Genomic DNA, 21,240 nt, shown 5'->3' on the forward strand with positions numbered 1-21,240 from the left:
GCCTTTTACTATTCTGTTTGTACCGTATTGTAATTTCTATATTTCTCCCTCAACCAAATTGATAATGTAGCAATTTTTCCAGTTTTTGTCACTAAATAATCACATTTAGTATTAGAAGCCTATAACTTATCATTCTGATTCATTCTTTGATTTGCACATTTCGTCAAGTCTGTCACAACATCAAACATGTACCACAAGCTAGGATCAACAGGTAAGTTGAATAGAGTAAATAATAAGAGTCGATTTTGTTCATGTCCTACTAATAACTGGAACTAGAATGATCTTAATGCAAGTTCAGTGAGTCATTAACTACTACATATAGAAAATAAATAATATATTATGATGCATTTCTACAGGAATAGTACTGTTCGTTAAGGGACCTTCTCCGGGAGAGGGAAGGAAGTTTAGTATTGGCAATGACGCAGCTCCTAACTCCATTCCATTCTCTGAATGTGTTCCACTTTATTAAATTCCTTTCGGAATCACCGAATTGATCTCCTATCATACTCTCCACAGTCGGAGTGAGAGAATTATCTGACACAGGGAAATATGGGTAACTGATATGCTACTAGAAAATAAAGTCAAGTAAAGTTTATAGATAATAAAAATATCACTTAATATTAGAATAAGCATTTTTTTAAATTCATTTCATTATTTTTTCAACGTTTTTTATAATTCGCCTTTATTATTTTTTTATTTCAATGACTCATCATTAAATTTATTCTTCAATCAAGAATTAAATACCAATAACCTAAAAAGACAAATCGGTTCCAACATACAAGAAGATAAAACATAATATCACTTGTGTCAACTGATCGGATCTAAACCTCTAACTATACACCTCTCTACTGTGACGTTTTGTGGGATATATTATGTCAGCACATTATTAGTTTCATTTGAAAAAGGAAATTTCAAGAAATAAATTAATACAGGATTTTCCTCTTTACATAAATAGGTATTGAATGTGACTGAGAGCTCGGCAATATGAAAATTAAACATGTTTGTACCTAAAATTCTACAAATAAGTATACAGTGTAATGACAGTTTCAGATTCTTACCATAATGAGCAAGAATCAGGCATCAGGTGTTGGATCCTCGTGTCATTATGAAAACAGAGACCGTTGTCAATGAGAGGAAATGAAAACTACTTTCACAATGCCAGCTCACGGTACCAGTTGTAAAATGAATAACTTTTTTAATTACGTAAACCTTATTAGCGATTCCACAAAAATAGAAGTTTCCCTTCCTATAAAATTATTTAAAAATAAGGATTTTGACTATTTTAAAAAAATCTGGACTTGGAAGTAAAAATAAATATTGTAGGTCCACTACCGTAACATGATATTGTCGTGTGACTAGTTATGTGAGTGGAGTGGTAAAAATGTGTTTCATTTTTACAATGAGCAATCTTCAACATGAGTCAACCGATAAATGTTTTATAGGTAATGAATAATAATTATGCTCTAGTTGATAAGTAAATTGCTATTTATTATTTTTGTACAGTCTTCATCTCTGATTGTAGCATGACAAAATGTCGAATCAGTATCCATGGAAAGATGTCGAGGATCCATTCTGTAAATATTACATTAGTTAAAAGAAGGTTGATACCCTGTCAATTAAATTAATTAAATTTAAACGTTTGGCCGAGTAGATAGATACACAGCTTTTTAAACTATAATAATACTTTTAGAATACAGGAACATACTTCTTGGAAGTCACAGTTCTGTGTAATGCATTTAAACACAACATAGTTTTCTCTAAAAATTCAAAACAAGTGATAAGAGATTTAGGCAACCAACGAAGACTCCATTCTTCAATACTTCTTATTGTCTCATTCGCCGACACTTATAACAATTTAGGAGACTTATTTATTCATGTCAAGGCCGGACGGACCCTTAGACAGATATATCAATTCCCCATATCATACAGCCATTTCGGGTAGACAAGTCATGACGACAAAGTAGACTAAAGATTTTTAAATACAGTAATTAATTAGTCATAATTGAAAGAAATGAAATGAAATGAAATTTATTGATTCCTTTCACAAACATAACAGTTTAGAATAGTTGCTACATCGATAATAATCTAGCCTATTAATAAATTTCAATTATATCATATTATTTACAAGTGACATACAAAAATAATATTGAACAATGAAGGTCCCATAAACCACTAACCACTATCTATTCATTAGGTTAGTGTGATAATAATTTGTGTGCTCCTGTGATTCAAATACGATAATTCGGTTATTTTAGCACACAGATTGACATTGAACTTGAAAAAGTATTCACAATATTGACAAGCCATTCCTTTGTAAAATTATTCAACAGTTTGACAATGAAGTAGTTTTTGTAATTCTAGTGAATATAAAATAATCGGGATCAACTTGGAAAGTAAAATGAATTATCTTTTAAATACATTAATTTCCTTAAAATATTGTCAGTATCTCAGGATTGTTCAACAACCTTGGCATTTCACGTTTGCTGCTCTTTTCCTCCTAAGCAGAAGACAATATTGCGTACATACAGATTTAACAGACCAAACTTCTATTCCTTGTATTTTCCAAAACAACAAACTCATACTTTGCTCCCATGTTTTCTCAGGAAAAACTGTGCTGCAATCCCAATTCAAATTTCAAACTGCTCCTTCGGTGAATCAATACATATGACTATTCTTGAAATTTTATTGCGTTTTCAATAAATTGGGAGAGTAAATCAGAACAATCAGTTATTTAGCTATACATCAAGTCAGGAATATTATGCAGACATTGGCCAAGGAAAAAAGAGTTGAAAAACAGTAACACCTAAAAATAAAGAGTTTGTCAATGTTTGAAAACAATCTGGACTTAATTGTCTATCCCAAAAATATTTTCACGTTTTCACCTCTTTTCAAAATGGTTAAATTTAAATTTACAAAAAAATGTCAATAATAAAGCAGTTACCACCTTTCTTTGACTTGAAATGTAGATTATGGTGAAGTGCAAGGTCACTGAAGGACACAGGAAAGAGGACATCAACCTGAACAGGTTTCATGCAATTTAAAACGTAACCTTGAGTATGCCCAGACAATGAAATTCTGAAACTCACCGGAGCTGTTCAGGAAATGTATGTTCTATTACTCATTGACAATGAGTAAATCGTCAGGAATTGACAATTCCTGAACAGCTCCGGTGAGGTTCAGAATTTGCAGTAGAATGATGAATCGATAAATGTACTAGAGTTGTTTTTCAAAGAGTGAAATTAGATTTTATAACACAAGACTTGAAACGCTAGACATTATTATATTTATATTTTATCAATCGTTCAAAGTAACTTGTGTCTTTGGAAGTGACTTTGAAAATCAAACGGTATTTATTTACTTATTCATAATTAGTTATGTGAAGTAAAGTACTATTTATTGATTCTTGATTTCAATATTTGTGTTGGAAGGATTTGTGAACCAAATCTCTCATATCAACAGAATAAATAAATTTGTTGGAGCCATCAATAATTATATATTGGATAATGTTAATCTGATAAAAACAGTTAACGATTAATTGCATCAACTACTATGCATCATTAACCCTTAATAGAACCCACATGAAAACACTCGGCTCTAGATTTCCTGATACTTTCAGGAGAAATCTCACAGATAATGGAGAAACTCTTCAGCGCTAGACATCAACTAATGATTAGAAAGGAGACTAAAACACATAATTATATAACTATATTGTAACACAATTTTATTCACAGAACCCACCACTATAACAGTCGTCTATGAGAAGTGAAATTGGCAATGTCATATAAACTAATATGATGATTGAATCATTCAAGTAGACAGAATTGATGACTAACGTGATAATTAATGCTCTAAAGCTGCGTACAATCATGAGCGGCACGAACACGCGCATTTCGCTTTTCATCAAGTTATTAAATTTGTATATTTGTACAGAAACGGTAAGATACAGATATAGTAATCTTAGCACCAGCTGATGAAAAGTGAAATGTGCGTGTTCGTGGCGCTCATGACTGTACGTACGCATCTTAACAATTCAGAGGAAAAATTAGAAATTTAAAGTACCAAATAAGAGTTTTTTTTTCTTATACACATGCATTCTCATTTCTGTAGGAATCACGAACCATTAATTTCACCCAACCTGAATGAATTCAGTAGCCTATAAGGGAAAAATCGATGGATATTACAGTATCTAAATATAGAATCAACATCACATCTAGATCTAGAAAAAAGTCTGTAATATACGACTCAAACAGATTTGACAATTATTTGTATCCTTAGGTTGTAAGTCTAATTAAAAGTTAATTTCCAGTTATAGATCTATGGAGAAATTCTGAACACCCTAAAAATAAACGTGGAGTATTCAAAATTTACTAAAAGATAACTCGTAATGAAGGACGGTTTTCATTTAATCACTTACGAATATAGAGAAAAATTGTAGCAGGTACCGACCAACTTTACAGTTGAATAATGAAACAACTTTATTGTTAGAGAAATGGAAATTGCAGTGAAGAAAATAAATTGCATGCTATGTTCAAATCCGATACTTCATTGATCACGTTTCAAGGATCAATAATAGCATGCACAATAAGCAGTCTTATGAGGAAAACAATTAGATTTACCTGAAAAGATGATAGGTTCAAAAAAGATATCCAAAAATGAGCACAATCGATGGATAAATCTGTACTTGAACTACGGTATGACAAATATCAATAGCAGTACTCTGTACTTTGATTTCAAACTTAGTATGAATATTAAGCCACTATTTATGATATTGTATAATAGAACTTTAATAGTAAAAGAGAACTAAAATAGAGAGAGAATATAAAAAAATTAAGTCTATATAGAAGTTAGACTGCATGTAAGGCTAAACTAACCAAATTAATATTTATTGCGATCTGATTATATCACACTACGAAAGCTAACTGAACAACTTGGAGCGATATGCAGACTTGAGACAGAACCCCACCGGCCAAACTCATGGAGGGGATCAAAAGTAAGAAGGGGAACATTAGGATAGACATTGAGCATTAGTGACGTCATTATAACAGACTGGAAACAAAATTCAGACAAGGTGAAAGGTCTGTGGTTGATTGAAAAAAAATCTAGTGCAATTGTAGATAATGGGATTGAGAAATAATGGAAATAATAATGTGAAATATTTCTTCTATGTTTGGTTTTGAATCATCTAAATTTGAAAATCTACTGTGTAAAAATATTTAAGGAATGGAAATTTTATGATAATATAAAGAACTTCAAGACTTAACCTACTTTGGAGTATGTGTAAACTTGGAAGAGGAATAGCACACGATTGCCTTATTTTTCCTCTCACTATCATGTTGATGATATATTTATTATATGAATAAAGAACAAAAAGTAGTGTGTTGTGAATCTATTATTTTCCAATATCAATTTAAACTTTGAATTAAGAACACTTTTGGAGTGGGAACACTTAATTTTTAGCAATGACGTCGTTTCGACCTGTTGTTGGTCATCTTCACACTGATAACCACAAACCACACCAGGTCACTGCTGTGATGAAGTGCTTCCACTTCTCACTTCATATATGTTTAGAACTCGAAGTTCATAAAAAATAAGTGGTATTTGAAAAATTTGACATAAAAACAAATACAAAAACTACAATAATGTTATGGTTCATGACATCAAATTGTTGAAGATTCTCTAAACAAGTCATATACATAGAAGGCTACAATGTTTTCTGAGTAACTTTTCAATGGATTTATGCTGTCAACTGAAATAGTAAGCCATCATTATACAGAGTGAGTCAAATGTATGGAAAACCTTCAATAAATTGGAGACTGCTGTAGATATAATACTATAACTTTCAGGATAATTTATTGGTCAAATAAATGACTTACAACTTTTGACTTTTGACCTTTTAGCTTACAACTGAATTTCAACCCCTCATAAGGGGGTGACTTAGGGGTTGTAACTCGAATATTTCAAATGTAAACAGCCATTGTGTGGAACATCATTTGAAAGGACTTTTTAAAACAAGAAAGATGGCATCGATAAAAATGTTCTATGATACTTGTATCCAAAATGGCGGCTGATTAGTTTTAGTTTTCAAGGAAATGAGGGGCTGTAACTCAAATATTTTGAATGTTAACACCCATTGTTTGGTACATCTTTTTTAAAGTCTTTCTAAAACAAGAAAGATGACATCAATAAAAAAAATTCTGATACTTTTATCCAAAATGGCAGCTGGTTGAAGTTTTAGTTTTTAAAGTAATAATTGATAAAGTTCAATCAGCCGCCATTTTGGATAAAATTATCATAGAACATTTTTATCGATGCCATCTTTCTAGTTTTAAAAAGGCCTTTAAAATTATGTACCACACAATGGGAGTTTACATTTGAAACTTTCGCAGTTTCAAAGGAGATGTAATAGGCTGGTGCTAGAGAATGGTAAATAGAAAGAAAAATAAAAATCTCAGTACCCTTTTTGAATTATTTCATCACAAGTATCATAGTTTATTACAAGTAGCCCTGTACAGAAAAGTATAGATAGAAAGATGTAGTTTTTGTAAACAAGATAACAATCACATCTGAGTTTATGAGCCACAGCCATCAAATGAGATTAATGATCATCGACTCCGCATACTGACAACAAACTCTGTATAGAGTCGTGACGTATTACAATGAATTCTATGCGAATTTCCGCGTAATCACCCACTACAAAATAACTGGTAGATTGATACATGACATGGGTGTAAACCTGTAAATAGACTCAATAGAAACAGGATAAGAAATTCGCGGTCCAAGTGAAAGGCAAGGCTGACAGGGAATGGAATTGAAATGTAGTTTGAGAAACAAAATAACTAACTTAGAGGCTCTACTTGGGTTCCCTATTGAGAAGGAATAACCCTTTCAATTTCTTTGAAGTGTTTCCCAATACAAAAAAGAGAAAATAATGAAGAGATATAGTCAACTACATTGACGTTAGAATAAGTAGTTACAGTTTTTTAAAACATGAACATTTCCATAAAAACTTCTTCAATAACTTATTCACTTTCAATGTGTATGCGTATTAAAAAGGGTTTACTGTACCTAATTAGACTCCTTCATCAACGATATGATGCCAAATTTTTATTTTCTCATAAAAACCACTTTTCAATAAATGAAAATGGAGTGAATTGCAAAACATGTTTATAGTAATTATTGTAATGCAGTGTAGTAATTATTGAGACATGTTTGTTCATTCAAACACTATACAACACTAAAGACAGTTAGGTGAGTAAATAGAACCAGCGAAAGTTAAAAATGTTAGCATGTAAGCTGAACATTACCTAATGAACAAGTTGATAAAATGAAAGGAGTTTAGCTATAACTGTCAATAATCTGTGTCAAGTTTAAGAACAAAGCCAACCAGATCAAATAGTTGAGCGCTGAGCCAGGGAAAAACAGTGCTAGCACTATTGTCAATGGACACAACTCTAAAATACAACGATATTGCTATTAAAAGATTTCATTCAACATTGAATACTGGTCACATAACTATTTAAATCTTTGACTTTGATGTGATGATGGCTTGTGAATTGAAGATGTATGTGGAATATAAATGATTCTTCACATAGTCTCTCTTACATTTTATTGTAAGTTGATTGGTGTATTACATTTTTGAGTGAATTGGTATATCTGACAAACCCTGTTGTTTACAACACTGAATCAAACAAATTATTAAAATATAATGACATTAAATTATTCAAACTTCTTAGTAATATATTTGCAAAGTCTCTGGTAGAGTCAACAGTAATGATATTTTTAGATAAATTGAAAACAAATGAATCATTAACCGCAATAAAATGAAGCTACAATGATTCTAATGACATGTAGCCCAGTCAATGAAGGTCCAAAAAAGCAGTTTCGATCCGAAAATTAAATAAAAGCTGAATTTCCCACAATCGATAGAACACTCCCAGAGGGTCATTCTCCCAAAAGTCACAAGAAATCCCCTTGGAGCTTTCCGCCCCAGCCCCCTAAAACATGAAAAATGCAGGTAAACACGGGAAATCAATTATCTCTGTAACCATTGATCGGAAACAGTTTTATTATATGCCATTCGATTCGTTACATTATGGACTACAATATCTGTTATATTCATTTTTCCAATAAAATTAACGGTTTTCTTGATAAAATAATAGCCTATATATGTAAAAATTTAGGGGGTTTGCGATTTGATTTTTTTGTTTTCTTCGATTAACTTAAAAGCAAGTAGTTTTAAAGAAAAATGAGCCGAATTATTAATGAAGCCATACATTGCAAATCCATTGATGTATATTGTTATGTATTTGCGATTCGATTTGACGCTGTGGAAGGGGAAACAGTCGACGCAGAACGGCGCGGCTGACTCTCTTAAGCTGGCCACTGACGAGCGTTCCAACAAGCCAAATGGCACGGTAGCGTGCCATTGGAACGATGTGAATGGTGAATCGCGCTCGTATTTTGGTGGAGCGACGAGGCTCGATGGAATTCCAACCGGTTGAAAATCCATCGCGCCACGCCAAACCTACGTCACTCCAACTCCTCGTGAATGGGGAATCTCGATGGCATGCTGGAACGACGGAACGACCGTGAATGTGGAAACCTGTGGGGTTGTCCCGTCTCAGTGCGTGTCAGACCGTTGACTTGGAAGGATAGATTGCTGTTTTGCTCTTGTTTTGATTGTTGTTTTGTTCTTGTGTTGTTGTGTTGTCATGAGTTCGAACCGGGATTTTGTAATCTCTGTGATCGAGATGTACAGGGATCATATCTGTTTGTGGAAAATAACAGACCCTGGTTACCATGACAAGGTAAAAAGGAACGCTGCTCTGGAGATGATCCTTGAATTTTTTAAAACTGTTGATCCCACAGCTACAAAAGATGTAGTTACTAAGAAGCTCAACTCGATGAGAGGCTCATTTCGGAAGGAAATGAATAAGGTTAGTTGTTATTATCAGGTTTCAGGAATAATTACTCCCAATCTCTGCGGTGATATCGCTGTGATGAACTTCAGCTCTTCATAGTTCATCCCGGTGGCCAAGAAACGTAGAGTTGCAGCCAACCTCTCATGGGGAGTAATGCACTGTCTCATGACTGTATCTTTCTTTGTAATCATCGGTGTTACCAAACGAAGTAAATGGTTGTAGGTATCTTCATCCATACGCAAATAATTCTTCCAGTCCGAAGGTTCGACACTAAGATCTTGAAATAAATTCAGATGCGTGTGATTCCGCCTATTCGAAAATAAACGTTTCACCCATTTCCGTTTGGGTTTTTTTCTTTTTACGTACAAACACACAGCTGTTGAAATCAGGAGAAGTTCCTCGTCCATACTTGATCACAAACCATCAACTACTGGAGTGATGGAATGGAGTGCTCGTGAATTGACCCACAAAATATTTACGGATTTGGTTCGTTCCAGCTGGAGTGACATCGCGCCGCGCCACGCCGTTTGGAACGCTCGTCAGTGGCCAGCTTTAGCCATAGTAAACAGCAAACTAAATGATATGTGTTTTTCATGCTATGGTTTTCTCCCATTATTGTCTTTTGAGGTAGAATTTTATTCAAATATTTGCAAACTTTGAAATTCAGTTGCTCAATTCATTTCGGCTTGATACTATCATTTGTAATAATTATAGTTGATCAGAAATATGCATTGTATATAATGTTTATATTTCAGTTTGACTAATCTTCTATCACAGTCTCGATTTCATTCATAAACATGATAATCCTAAATACGTTGATTACCTTAAAGATGTCTTACATCGAACAATGTACAATACAAACGATTTTCAATAAATTACTATTATGATGATCATTGGAATTTCTGCCTGTGATTGAGAAAAAGTCATTTTATGAGTCTTGAAATTCGTACCTACAAAAAGTTGCATTATTACTAGAAATTTTGTTATTTTTACTATTTATTATAGGTACTGTACATTGATTATTGTGATCAACTACTTTATTCTGAATCAGGATAAGGATAAATAGGGAAATTGTGAGATGGGGATGACATCCATAGTTAAATTTACATAGCATCAATTTGAAAGCTCTGATAATAATGATTTGAACGGAACTGCGATTCTGGCTTGGTATTGCCTCTTCATGTTCAGTGAGAATAGAAAGCTTCAGAGTAATTCGTTCTCACTATATGTGATAATTTGGTAATATTTGGTAACATTTGTTAATATTTGAACCGAATGTGCAACAAATTAATCTACTTTCAGCTTGAAAATTTTCAACTTATCAGGAGTAGGCCTACAGTGTTATCATATAGTATCTCAGGTAGGCCCACCCTTTTATTTTGTTTTTTTTGTTTACGTGATCTGATGATATTCATTCCATTATCAAGTGTTTAAATTATAAAGAGTGATGAAACAAGATAAAACACAAGAAAATCTATGAAATGAAATTTTGAATCTTCATTTTTCACAAAATAAGGATAAGATGAAGGAGTCGGACACATAATATATGTCATGAAACTTCGTTGAAAAACATCAATATCTGAAACTAGAGTTATCAAATTGTGTTACCTCTGACTCGGATGGAGAAGGCACACTTCAAATCTTCTTCTCTCTCTTTATATTTTATTTTATACTTATAAAAGGCTAAGCCCCGACAGACTGAAATCACACCACAGCCCAAACTACTGAGCCTAAAAACTTGAAATTTTGCACGATTGTTTATGGTAGCCTGAAAACATTCACTAAGAAAGGATTTTCAGAAATTTGCCCCCCTGAGAGAGCTGGGGCCACCCCAAAATTTTGTACTTTTCAACCGCTCATTGCACAGCAAAGTCATGAGGAACTTTTTTGTTCAGCTACGAAAAAAAATTAGATCTATACAGAAAAATTTCGATCAGGAGCATAGGGGGGTCCAGGAGAGGGCATTTTTCGAAAATGTTGATGTAAAATCACACTACAGCTCAAACTAATTGTCCTACAGACTTGAAACTTTGCACAAATATTCTTCAAACATGCTAGACGCGCACTAAGAACGGATTTTGAGATATTTTGCCTCTAAGTGTTTCAAAGGATGAAAGTAAGGTTATGAACATGGTAAGGTGAGTGCCATATGGAAATGAGATAATTTATTTATTGAGATGTGATATTCTAACATATGTTGTAATCATTGGAAATAACAAAATAATATGATAGAAATTCAAAAAAGAACATCTGTTCTATTATTGCTTTCTACCTGATTCCACTCAGCCTCAATAATATTGTTCTGATAAATATGTTAATAATATTATTATTAATAATATAATAAAAGTATTGTTTCAATAATTAATTAATTATGATCATTAATAGAATAATAGTTTTGGTAATCAATAAATATTTTTATTTTCACAAACTCTGTATAATTTATAATAGTGAATGTGAAACAGCTGCATCAAAGAAATTATCTCAAAAACATATGTTTAGGAAAACCATAGTTTTGAACTTCGTTTTCCTGATGCAATGTATAAGCCTACATGTGGCATGTATTATTAATTTTTCAGCTAGAACAGTTTTTTGAGACTGCTAAATAAACGTCTAGTTTTTTATCAATGCTGTATCGGCAATATGAAAACGCATGCAGTTAATATGTATTTAAATAATGGTGTTGATATTTACATGATATTTATTCTCTACCATTTTTATTTAATTAAAATTTCAAAATTATTCAAGCCTTGATAGACTCACTGTACAGTCATTCGAAAATTTTAATATTGAAATGAGGGGGTATTTTGGCAAGCTGAACAAAAAAGTAAGGTCCTATGCACCTTTTTTATATTATTTCTTCAAATGAAAAATGAGTTTTGTGGGTTGTCAAAACTCCCCCTGAAAGAGAACTATTCATTTTATCCTATCTTTTAGTAAAATAACAATGATTTCTGCATTGAATAACATCTATCTTGCCAACAAGAATTGAACTCTTTGTAAATTTAGATATGACCTACACTTTAGATTTATATAATTATATTAATAAATTCATGGAAATTGAAGTACTTTTTTCAGTTAGTTGATGATTTGATGATGAAATTGACTATCAATAGAGAAAATGATTATAATTTTATCAATACAGAATAAGTTGAATGAATTGTCGATGTACTGAGTTCTTGGTCAACAATAATTCAATATTAGTATTTATCCAATCATTATTTTCTTCAGAAATTATTTCATTTGAATTAGAAAATATTTATAAGCTCCTATCAATTTATCATTCGTAACAATGAATTCTTCAAAACATGAATTTAATCAAATAAAAAATTGCCCATACTTCTGTATTCATGTTCGCATGTTTTCCACTTGTGATGGATAGCCAAAATATTGTGGAGCGAGCTGCACGGCGGATAATTGTAATCGAGGGCTCTGATTGGCTGAAAAGTTCAGCGTTCGGAGTGAGGTGAGGCGAGCAGTTACAACAGAGGCAAGCGGCACGGCAAATGGTTCGGAGTACGGTACGGCGAATGATTAACAGCTGATTTTCAACATATGCTCATGTTCGTTGAAAGGCAAGATGTTCGGAGGAATGCACGGTTTGCTGCGCGGTTCGAGGTTCGGTTCGGCATGTGTGGACGCACCTTTAGTTGTTACAGGACATTTATACAGATCACAGGCCTAAGCAACTTAATAATCTATCTTCTTCTTTTTCTTCTTCTCCTTTTTCTTCTTTTTCTTCTTCTTCTGCTTCTTCTTCTTCTTACTCCTCTTCTCCTTCTTTCTCTTCTTCTTCTTCTTCTTTGGTTAGGAGTTTGTTGATAATTCTTTTTTCAAATTCAAATTTTATTGCCATCAAAATCACATTGAAAACTTTCTTAATAGACAACAAGATTACAGAAACAAAATTTCAAACATATACCTACATTTATTTGTAGCACGGCCAGAAAAAGACAAACTTGAGTACTAGCCGTGAGTTTATTAAATATAACTTAATATATATATATATTTTTTTGTTAATATTTTGTGAATAAAAATTACGAGTTGATGAGAGATGCGAGTAATTCCTTATATTTGATCCGAATGCTTATTCATAATACAGTAGTCGGGGTCACTGCAAACAATTTTTTTTTATTCTGTACGGTAGCTAATCAATTTCATATGTATTGATTGTCCATAATGTATCCAGTGTCCATAATGGAAGTAATTGAACTACTCAAAATTAATGGCTTACTGGTCCCTCATAGATTTATAGTATTCCATGGTGATTGAGCCTGTCTTTTTCAGCGTTGTCTATTAATAATAAAGCTTAATTTACAACTAGCTTACCCAGCGAACTTCGTACCGCCAATGTATCTCATGTTACACTTGACTTTATTTGGTGAATCGTGAAATTTATCTGACAATCAACATGTTCATTTACATCTCAATACGGACTTCCTATGTGCTTAGTCATGCAGCATTCATTATTCCGAAAACATATTATTCTTCTCAATCAATTGGTAGTAATATCTATCAGTAAAGTTTTCAATTAAAAAAAAAGGTTATATCAGTGTTTTCAAAGAAAAATATTCAATGTTTTCATAGCTGTAGATTGTCGATATATGGTCCAGGAAATATGCGATGTACGATGAACCCACAGAATTCCATATTCTTTCCATTTTAGGATGAATATAAGCTAAGCTAAATTCAAAAAAAAATGTAAATTATTCTTTCATTCTTCAGTAATTAATGAATGCAATATGAATACTATACCTATATACTATAGGCTACAATATATATATACTCTCTTTCATTGGGTGAATAATTTTTTTCAACATTTTCCAGTTTCTCAATGATAGGGGAGTGATAATTATTTGTATAGGTCTTCTAAGGAACCATTATCAACACCTGGTACCAATCAACTACACTTCAACTCCAAACTACCGTTTTAATACCAGTACACAATAATTTATCACAGGGTGATGTGTTTATTACAGCTGGTAACTTTAGATGATAAATCATATTATAACAATATGATCTTGAATCTTGATCATCTTTTCGTTCTTTAGTAGCCGCTCGGCCGAAAATTTCGAAAACATATATCTGTAAAATGGATTAATAAATGATTATTATTAGCCCCCCTATTAAAATTTCTGTTCAGAAACCATCCCCAATATTCACACAATATATTCCCGAAGTTTCATGCCGTTATGTCAAGTAGTTTTCAAGTCTACAGGGAACAAACAAACATACAAACAAACACACAAACGGACATTCATTTTTTATAAATAGATTTCCATTCGGCTCAAACAGAAGCCTCTCTAAATGAAGGTAGAATGATAAGGATTCAGTTCTGTTGTTTTAACATTTTTTCGAATCACTTTCAAAAAGTTCATGTAGTACCTACTATTGTGTTTGAGACACTTCTGGCGCTATCATAGTTTCACCACTATTATGTTCCACAGTCCTATCTTTTGCAGTCGTTAACTATATCTCTATAATAATTATATAAAATAAAGAGCTGGCTTATGCACGTACGGGATAGGAAAATTATGTTTGACATCACATCTGAACTACTGGACTAATTAACTTTAAATTTTGCTTATAGATTCTTAATTAACCAAGGATGGTTATAGGCCTTTTCTCAATTCTTTAAAATTTCATTTTGTTAAGTTTTAAAATAGATCCTTGCGAAGCACGGGTTCTTGCTAGTTAATATAATAAATTCTGTGAGCAAACAACGAAATCCTGATTTTTATCATGAGCATGGTTAAATCAAGATAATTGTAATATTTTTTTAGAGTATTGAAAAGTGAAAATCTATATAAAGCGCATGTCAAAACAATAGACAAAATTAATTGTTTCGAGCGCCATAGTGTAAATGAGATGCAATGTAGACAGCAGTATTATTCTGTTTACTATGGTGAAGGGAGTCAGCCGCGTCGGCTGTTTCCCCTTCCACAGCGTCAACTTGAATCGCAAATACATAACAAAATAAATCAATGGATTCGCAATGAATGTGGCTACAATAATTATTATTCGTCACATTGTTCTTTAAAATTACTTGCTTCGAAGTTAATCGGAGAAAACAAGAAAATCAAATCGAAAAACCCCCAAATTTTTACATAAAATTATTATATCAAGGAAACTGTTCGATTTATTGAGGAAATGAATCCGACTAATATTGTAGTCCTTAATTTAACGAATCGAATGACATATTATGATAGATTTTTTTTCGATTAATGGTTACAGAGATAATTGATTTCCAGTTTGCTGTTTAGTGTTTACTATGGCTAAGAGAGTCAGCCGCGCCGTTCCGCGTCGACTGTTTCCCCTTCCACGGCGTCAAATCGAATCGCAAATACATAACAATATACATCAATGGATTTGCAATGTATGGCTTCATTAATTATTCGGCTCATTTTTCTTTAAAACTACTTGCTTTTAAGTTAATCGAAGAAAACAAAAAAATCAAATCGCAAACCCCCTAAATTTTTACATATGTAGGCTATTATTTTATCAAGAAAACTGTTAATTTTATTGAAAAAATGAATATAACAGATATTGTAGTCCGTAATGTAATGAATCGAATGGCATATAATAAAACTGTTTCCGATCAATGGTTACAGAGATAATTGATTTCCCGTGTTTACCTGCATTTTTCATGTTTTAGGGGGCTGGGGCGGAAAGCTCCAAGGGGATTTCTTGTGACTTTTGGGAGAATGACCCTCTGGGAGTGTTCTATCGATTGTGGGAAATTCAGCTTTTATTTAATTTTCGGATCGAAACTGCTTTTTTGGACCTTCATTGACTGGGCTACATGTCATTAGAATCATTGTAGCTTCATTTTATTGCGGTTAATGATTCATTTGTTTTCAATTTATCTAAAAATATCATTACTGTTGACTCTACCAGAGACTTTGCAAATATATTACTAAGAAGTTTGAATAATTTAATGTCATTATATTTTAATAATTTGTTTGATTCAGTGTTGTTAACAACAGGGTTTGTCAGATATACCAATTCACTCAAAAATGTAATACACCAATCAACTTACAATAAAATGTAAGAGAGACTATGTGAAGAATCATTTATATTCCACATACATCTTCAATTCACAAGCCATCATCACATCAAAGTCAAAGATTTAAATAGTTATGTGACCAGTATTCAATGTTGAATGAAATCTTTTAATAGCAATATCGTTGTATTTTAGAGTTGTGTCCATTGACAATAGTGCTAGCACTGTTTTTCCCTGGCTCAGCGCTCAACTATTTGATCTGGTTGGCTTCATCCGTGATTACCTGCATTTTTCAACTTTGAGGGGGGCTAGGGGGGAAAGCTCCAAGAGGATTTCTTGTGACTTTTGGGAGAATGACCTTCTGGGAGGGTTCTATCGATGGTAAAAGATTCAGCTTTTATTTAATTTTCGGATCGAAAAAACCTTTATGACTGGGCTAATGATAGAAACACTTGCACTCTGATCGAACAGATGCACTCTGGAATTTTCACGTATGTCAACTGATAAGGCAGGAATAGAACTAAAGCGTTTGCCAACATCTAAAACATGCCATCACTGAAGGAATGGAATTCCAAAGATAGCAAATCACAGCATGTCGCTTACAAAGTAAATGATTTGTGGAATAGATTGCGACCTGACACGCCAACAACTGACGCTACTTTGCTATTGGAAAAGCATGGAATTAAAAAATTAGTATCGAACTTTCAATTCAAACATAAATATCCAGTGCTCCTATGATTTGCTTAATTTAAGAGAGTAAGATCTGTAAAATGAATAACTTAAACATTCATATCAAGTACTTCTTACAAAAGATGCAGTACATATTTTATACGTTTAATTATTCTGTTATTTTCATAAGTGAATAAATAATCTCTTCAGTACTACCACAGACAAGAATTTGTCTTGTACCACAGTCTTGAATCTGTGGCACTACTCAAAGACATGTATGAGTACGAGTATAGTATTCATCCGTCATGAACAATCCATCCATAAATACAGTGGCGCCAATTCACCAAACTGCTAGGGGGGGGGGGGGGCAAAAACCAAGAGGTATGAAGGGGGGGAAGGAATACGCCCAAAGGATAGAGGATCCTGGGTTTCCCCATAAATTTTACATTCGAAGATATTATTACATGCTTCATTTTCTCCAGTTTTATACAAATGTGGTTGAAGTATCAATACAAGCATATAGGCCTACATTATTAGTATGAATCATGAAGTATTTATTAGAAAAGGCCTACAAAGAGGCCCTAAAGTAGGAATACACTGAAACAGATTTCTTAAAAATGGTTGCAAAAAGATAAATTTTTCTTTTACAATGACAATCTCAACAATTTCATTGGGGATCATATTCTAATTGGAAAATAACTTTCAGTTAGAAAGCTAAAGAAACATTAAGCTGTTCCCATAATTCTCACCAACTCTGTACATACATTATTGATTGTCTGATTGTGCCCTTTCTTTTGCTTTCACTGTGACATCTTGCGTTAATTCTCACGTTGAAATTTATGCTATAACTCACTTATTGTGCCCTCATCAATAATTGTACCCATTAACATTCTATATTTAAGCTTCAACTATACCACAGAGAAAATATTATTTATTACTCCATACCCATACTTTCAAATCAATTTTACTACATTCTTGATACTGTAGAAGGAACTATACTACTGCTGTTAAAAAAAAAGTATTAAATCAGTATGAGTTCTAAGGATTCGTGTATATAGACCCACATTTTTATTATTCATCTGATCCTTGGGGGGCCTAGCCCCCCCTGACCCCCTAAATGGCGCCTCTGCATAAATAATATCTAGTTTTATCTATCAGTCCAGTTTTACTGATTCTCCTTAGTATCCAAACACAAACACACATCTCATCATCTAATGAACTTACTAATTAACGAACGAGCAATTACATTCCGAGTTTGCAAAAGGAAACTAGATTTTGAATGAGAAATGGTTTGCCGAAAATTTGGAGAGGGGACCAAAGAAGCATGACATACAACCCGAATATCAGAAGCCGTTAAAATAGCTTATTACCAAGGAATGTTGAAGGCCGTTGTTGCTCTAGCTTAGCGTGAACAGGTCCGGTCAGTGGCGACATTGAGATTGGCTACAGATAAACGGTACAGAGAAAGTCCTCCATTGCAATTAAGTTTCGACCAAGCGCAACGTGCAGAAAAGTGAATGCGAGCAAATATTGCGCTCTGACTGAGACCCTGCAAACCATAAGCCAACTTTCAGATTGGCTGTAACGGTGGGAATCTACCAAGGTTGTGGAAGTGGTGGTAGGTTGTAATAAAATCGTAAGAGACTAAGGTCAGAACAGATAATGAAAGACCACTGTGTTCACAGAAAAGGATGCAGGGAGTTAAGCAGAATTGTAAAGGATTGATAACGAGTAGGTCAACATACGTACTATCGTATTGTTCCTTCAAACAATATACTGGAGCATTGCAGGAGGTAACAACAAGTAAAATATTTCTCAATGTAACATATAATTTTCACATTTACAAATACAGTATACTCAAATGTTTTAAATTTGAAGGCTCTGGGCCCCGTCTCCAGAGTACCTTGATACTCCCTGAGTACAAAGTATATTCTATATTCTTGATTCTCTTGAGATACTTTTCGAGTATCAAGTTACTCCCAGCATGCTGAAGATGGAACCCATTGCCTTGAAATGCGGCTAAAATTATAAAACATGATCATAATTATATATATGGAAATCTACAAATACAATGATTTATTAATCAACAGTAAGTTCATCAAGAAGGATGAAAAATGTTCCTTTAAATTATTACCAATGCAAAGTTTTTGTTTGTTTGTTTCAAGGATTGTTTTCAGCAGATGCACTTATATTAACTTGAATGAAATTACTACTCAACTGAACTTTTTATAATAGATTGGGTTTATCAGTTCCAGTCCAACATCATTTTAATCTATTCTATTTAAACAAAATACAATTATACAATTAACAATGTCCTTGCAATACACATTGGAATATTCTATCTACAGCATGAAGGATTAGAGCATGTTTAATAGCAAGATACTAAAAAAATGAGTGTACCCTTTAGAAAAGGTTCATTGTAACTTGTATAAAGCTCTAAGAGTTTTCAAAAGCACTGCTAGTCAATTTTAAAGACTATTTTAACAGTGTTTATACAATACTTCCCACCATTAAATCCAGTTTACGACATTCACAATTCATCGAGAGTACTGTCATTTTAAACAACGTAGTAAAATATAGTAGAATAATGCGACATTTTCACACTGTTAAATTTCTTAAATCGAGTAAATAGAACAATAAAAGAAAAATTGCATGTTATTCAACTGGTCTAATCTTTCCACTCTAGTTGTTCGTGGCATTACTTTCTAAACCCACTTAGAAAAAGAATTGTCTAGTGAATTGTATATTATTTAAGCATAGATCACGGATACTAGATAGACAATAGGAATGAACAGCTTTCGAGTGAAGGGATTTGGTTAAGTACACACTTGCAGAACATTATCATACAATGGCTCCAGTTAATGCACTTACTGATTTTTTCTGATGATGTCCACATGAGTTCGTTCAAGTACAGTACGAGTTACAATGATGAAAGATAGATGATAAAAATGGTAAGATTAAGATGGGTTCCGATCCCCCAAAAATTGATTTTCAAGCTGAAACCTGCCAATCATAAGAAGAAAGAGCACTGTGGGTCTCAGCAGGAGCGATTTCATTTCTCGAATTTTGGCTACTCTGAAGTGTAGTCGGACTCCTCCACTGCTTAACGAGACCAATTGGAGGTCAATAAGTTGAGGACTGGACATATTTTGAGAGAGATGTCAATTAAATCTGGAAAAGATTTGATGGACTATTTTTGGGCTCTTGGGACTGTCTTTTGGTTCCAGGTGTACATTGTGCAACCCAAATTTATCACCATTTTCAGTTTATATCTATTATAAACCTATATCATATAAGTTTATACCTATTATCAATTTGAGCTAAACAGATGAAGCCGTAACATTTTCAATTGGCGGAATATAAAATTGACATCTATGACAAAATCGGTTGGTTGTTGCGGCAACGGATTGACATTCAATCTGCCTCATTTGGAAAAAGAGAAATTAGCCCAACTTGAAAAACATTAGTTCGGCCGTCAGAGCATCAGTTATAATTATTTCGTGAAGTACTCTTATTTATCCGTATTGCATATTCATTCATCTAAACCTGAATCCAATATTGAATTGCCAAATACATTAATACATTAATACATTCATACATAAATAAGTATAAGTATCATCTTTGGCTGAAAAAATGGAGCAGCTCATAGAAGCAAAGTTGTTTCAAACAAGCATCGACTCACTTAGATTGAAAAGTAGATAATATAAGGCCGGATGTAAGCAGCAACAAACAAATTATTAAAGATTGGATTAATCAAAAATCGTGCTTAATCAGCAAGAAAACTAAAATGAAGTTTGAAACGGCTATCTGCCATAGTGCTTTACCTCTATTTTGTCTTGCTCTTGTACTTGAAAATTGAAGGATAAGCGCGCATAGATTACAGGGTGACATCATTATCACCAATTCACACTAAAACTGCGATTAATGAGATGAAGTGTGTATTGAAATTATCAGAAGGCATGCTTTCACTCAGCACTTATGACCACAACTTGCTCAAGATAATACACTCAAATGAAATCAGTTACGAACTAGTTTCATTGGCAAATTGTGTTGGAACATCTCATACCAATAATGGATTTTGTACAAAATGATTAAGAAGTGGCAATTGTGACTAAAAATGATAGCGAAGGGAAGATTTGAAATAATGTATCTATTATTGAAGGGACTTGGAAATGAAAGAGATATTTAGTTTTCAAATTTAACATTGGTTTAGTAGAATGGGGTTTCAATGAGTTCATTGTTTATTCCTGTGTATTGAATTAGTAATAACAGAAGAAAAAGGGTGGAATATGGAATAAATAAATAAATTATTCATTTTTTTTATTCTTTATTCATTTATACAATAAGTACATTATTAAAATGATAGGGAGAGGAAAAATAAGGTAACCTTGTGCTATTCCTCTCCCAAATTTAGATAACACATAGTCCGATATAGCTCAAGTCTTGTAGTTCTTCAATTCACAAAATTTTTAGTCCTCAAGTATTTTCACAAAGTAGATTTTCAAATTTAGATGATACAAAACTTTACAGAGAAGAAATATTTCACATTATTATAACTAAAATAGGAAATATTCACATATTAAAAAAAATAATTAGTACAAATAATCCCGTTTGCATCTGCTGAACATTTTCTTAACTTCTGTATCCATA

General features: G+C 32.9%; 1 protein-coding gene across 4 annotated transcripts in view; it reads right to left on the minus strand.

Annotated features, from left to right (window-relative positions):
- LOC111050732 (high affinity copper uptake protein 1) overlaps window positions 1-21,240 on the minus strand; it is a 46,330-nt gene that overhangs the window by 21,985 nt on the left and 3,105 nt on the right. The window contains exon 1 of one of the 4 annotated variants that reach the window (XM_022337120.2): window positions 4,617-4,920. The exons of 2 other annotated variants lie outside the window; for them this stretch is intronic. The gene's annotated coding sequence lies outside the window, so the exon portion shown is untranslated. Of the gene's footprint in view, window positions 1-4,616; window positions 4,922-21,240 lie in introns of those variants that run through there. One more of the 4 variants, XM_039432563.1, reaches the window with a different exon arrangement.

Source organism: Nilaparvata lugens, chromosome 7 (assembly GCF_014356525.2).
Source record: "Nilaparvata lugens isolate BPH chromosome 7, ASM1435652v1, whole genome shotgun sequence".
In the NCBI taxonomy this organism is placed as follows: domain Eukaryota; kingdom Metazoa; phylum Arthropoda; class Insecta; order Hemiptera; family Delphacidae; genus Nilaparvata; species Nilaparvata lugens.